Raw genomic sequence first — 3853 nt, 5'->3', positions numbered from 1 at the left:
TAAGGAGATTCGTATGTATAATATATACAAGATGAGGAGAGAGCATCGGCGAACGGGGACGGCAGACGACGAAAAGAACTTTCGTCCATCTCCGACACAGCGATCCTTTGATTTACCGCTCGAGAAACCGGCAAGAAGAACTACACGCACCTCTTCGTTGTTGTTCTCGTCGAAGCGTTTTATACACCTCGCCAATGTCTTTCGTGTGTCGGTATTTCTTTTATATAAGATTCGTCAAAAATATAAAAAAAAATACGAGACTCTCGCTAGACGACCAAGTTACCGGCGTTTCTTTAACATCCGTCCTCTTTATCGTCGTAGCTGCGAACGATCAACACCGTTTATACTCTCCAACGGTTCCACCTTCCGCGCGTTACACGCAGAGATCGAAACGGAGCGGCTCCTTTTCCCCCGATTTTATTACCCTGATCCTTCAGAACGAAGGACAGGCCGAGTTGGAGCGCCCTCACGAATAACGTTACGACATTACAACGCATTGACGGCCTATGTCCGAGTGACGTTCCGCGTGAGAGATCTTTTTTTTCCCTCGCGGAACATGTTATACACACGCGGAGAGAACAGAGATAACGGGTTATTCTGATCGAACACCCTGGGGCTGTACGAGGAGAACTTCGAACGATCGGATGCGCATCATCATCTCTCGCGTTACGACGATGTCGCTCTCTTTCTTATATATCTCTTCTCTCTCGACCGAGAATTCATCCGCGCTCTTGCGGCATGAAAAAAAATTCATTTTAAACGACGTCGAGCGCGCGGCATGTTCGTATCGTGCGCTAAAGGCAGGTGAAGGCGATGCGTGTGGCGGGTGTGCGAATTCGGAACAAAATCGGCAATCGAAACACGATCAAAGCGGTTCCCCGTGGGCGGTCGCCTGTTTAACGGACGACTCACGACGCCACGAAGAACTCACGCGTGTTCCTAATTGACACACCGTCCAGTTCCATGAACACGTTTACGCACCCTGCACGCGCACACACGTTGCCAATCGCAGATTGCCTCGGCACGGTCACGGACGACTCAGACGAGCGTCCAACGATCGCTCGTACGTCGTGTGTCGCTTCTCTTCCTCCTTTTCTCGGTGCCGCCCGAACTAAGAAACGTTCGTAATTTAAATCGAGAATGAACGACGGCGAGCAGATTCGAGCACCGTAGGGAAAACAGATTCGACGAAGCGCAACGCAAGCAGTATTTTGGTTACGGGAACGACCCTCAGCTAGGCGTGGTCCAGGATTTGTATCCGTGGACCGCAATGTGCATTCGAAATGTCGATGTTCATGTGTCCTGCAGTTCACACGTTGACGCGCAATTAGCTGCGTTCTTCATCGACCCACGGGCCAAGTGATCCACCGTTCAGGGTAATCGTATATGTATATTTTATTGATCTTTAAGTCTCTTGGTACTAAAGTTCGAACAAGTCGATACTCAATCGTCTCCGGTGAACGAGACGCGGGCGTCGCCGAACCGTGGCGGTTTTCACCTCTCGACGGAGTTCGAGGCGACACGATATATCGGTCCTACGGATGAAACGCATACGCCAGTGGTTGGCGCGCAAGGTCTCCCTCAAAGTTACGAAAAATGCACACGCGCGTCCAGGTATGAAGAAAAAAAATCTTTCAAAAATTCGTTAGGACTCCTCCGAATTTGTACCAGCAGTCTCGAGGCGGTCTTTTTCCTCCCGACAACGCGAAGCGAGCATAAACTGTTCGAGTTCGCAACGGCGGGATTGCAGACTCTCGACAACGAGGACAACGGGCAACGCGGAATCGTCCCCTCTGGAACGAACGCGCGCGTCGAACTAAGAAGAAAAAAAACCAAACACACAGCGGCGTATTGCTTTCAAGATCGGCAGGACGCTCTCATTCGAGTGAACATAATAATGTTATCATCGATGGGACATTCGTCGCCTTCATGCACAGTCTCGAGGCGGTCTATAAAAGCTTTCCCCGGCAACACAAGCGAGTATAAAATTATTCAATCTCGCAACGGCAGGTTTTGCTCAGACTCTCGACAACGAGGCTTGGTGCGAGCAACGAATCGTCCCCTCCGAACGAACAACGACGACAACGGTCTCTTCAAAATTCCAATACCATCCAGTCGTTTCGATTCCAACAAGGCTCAGGTAAACGAAAAAAAATTCGTACATTCGTTAGGACACTCTACCGTTCGCCCAACACAGCCTCGAGCGGTCTATATATTCACCCGACGACACGAAGCGAGCATAAATGATTCGAAAGCTCGCAACTTCGAAAGGTCGCTGGGTATCTTAGACTCTTGACAACCGGGGCTATTCCCGACGAATCGTCCCCTCCGAAAGGAACGGTACTATCGACCACCTTTAACAGGTTACGCGCGACGACACCACGCACGCTCCTAGCACGAATTCAAACCCCGTACAACATGAACCTTAAACTCAAACCCAGTATAACTTCAATCTTAAAATCAAACCCCGTATAACTTGAACCTTAAAATCAAACGCCGTATAACATAAACTTTAAACTCGATACCCGTATAACTTGAACCCAGAATAACTTGAACCTAATATAACTTGAACCCCATCTAATAAAACCAAACCTAAAACTAGCCTTTTTTTTTAACGTGGGGAAATCCTCATGGATCTCTCGGAGCTGGGGAACTCCGGGGGTATGCCGGACACTTACCGGCTAAAATCCCACGGTGATCGATCTCGGCGCTGCTGGGAGGGGACCGGGAACTCTGGACGAACAAGTCCGGTCCCCTGCCGCGCCGGGGTCCTCCATGGTGACTGGGAGGATCCCATTCCCCGAGAGGAGTGTGGTCGACAAGACACACTACCCCGTCTGAGGAATGAGCAATGGCTGGGCCACGCGGCCACCACTCCCGTCCCGGAGGACGCGTGCAATGTTCGGAAAAATCCCCCAATCGGACCGAACGCGCCCCCCGGACGACACCCGTGCAAAGACGTGGGGCACGACCTAAGTGGTCCACACCGCACGGGCGTCGTCGATGCCTCGGGCCAGGCGTGGGCCGGACGCACTGGGTGCCCCGGGTGCGTCAGACTCGATACCACGGCCCGACAAATGCCGAATCGTGGCCCCTTAGGCGTAATGGCCACCATCATGACACGCAGGCGCGGGGAAGGTGGCGAAGTTCCGCCCCGCGAAGGTTTCTTAGGAGCGACATCCACCCTAAAGTAGAAGCCCCCCATACCGTGAGGCGAAACGGGGCAAAAGTCTACGACGTCGACTCCTTGAGCAGCGTCGGGCAGGGATTGCTCCCTGACACGCTTGGCGGCCTCCTTCGCGACCATGGCCTCCTCGCAAAAGGAGATCATGGCCCGCACGACGCTCCCACGACGAAGCATCACAGACAGGATGCTCAGCGACGAGAGGTCTGTACCCATCTCCGCCGCTAATGCCCGACGCGGCACCTCCCAGGCAGGACACTCCTGAAGAGTGTGCCGCGCCGAGTCCTCCGCAGCGCCACAATGGTGGCAATATTATAACACTATTGCTTCGAAACGTAGACATCTAGAAACGCTATCCCGCAGCAAGGTACAGTGGGGTTTACATGCTTTTGAAGTGTAGACGTGATATACATAACGCGTTGCTTTAAATTACATCTTACCATGAAACATAGATATGAGATACGATTTCGTGTCTAATGAAGAATTGGAACTATATTGCTTTGATACGTAGACATCTGGAAACGCTATTTCGCCCCAAGGAAGTGTGGGCTTTACATTCTCATGAAATAGTGACGAGGTATACATAACGCATTGCATTAAATTATATCTTACCATGAAACATAGATATGATATACGATATCGCGTTTTATCAAGAATTAGAACTGTAAT

General features: G+C 51.2%; 1 non-coding gene across 1 annotated transcript; it reads right to left on the bottom strand.

Moving 5' to 3' along the window:
• Positions 1–1224: 1224 nt before the first annotated feature.
• On the bottom strand, positions 1225–1379 carry LOC143432455 (5.8S ribosomal RNA). The gene has a single exon (XR_013103032.1). It is a non-coding gene; the product is annotated as a 5.8S ribosomal RNA (ribosomal RNA).
• Positions 1380–3853: the final 2474 nt, after the last annotated feature.

The sequence above is a fragment of the Xylocopa sonorina genome, unplaced genomic scaffold (genome assembly GCF_050948175.1).
Source record: "Xylocopa sonorina isolate GNS202 unplaced genomic scaffold, iyXylSono1_principal scaffold0278, whole genome shotgun sequence".
In the NCBI taxonomy this organism is placed as follows: Eukaryota; Metazoa; Arthropoda; class Insecta; order Hymenoptera; family Apidae; genus Xylocopa; species Xylocopa sonorina.
This window is presented reverse-complemented; position numbering and strand designations above follow the sequence as displayed.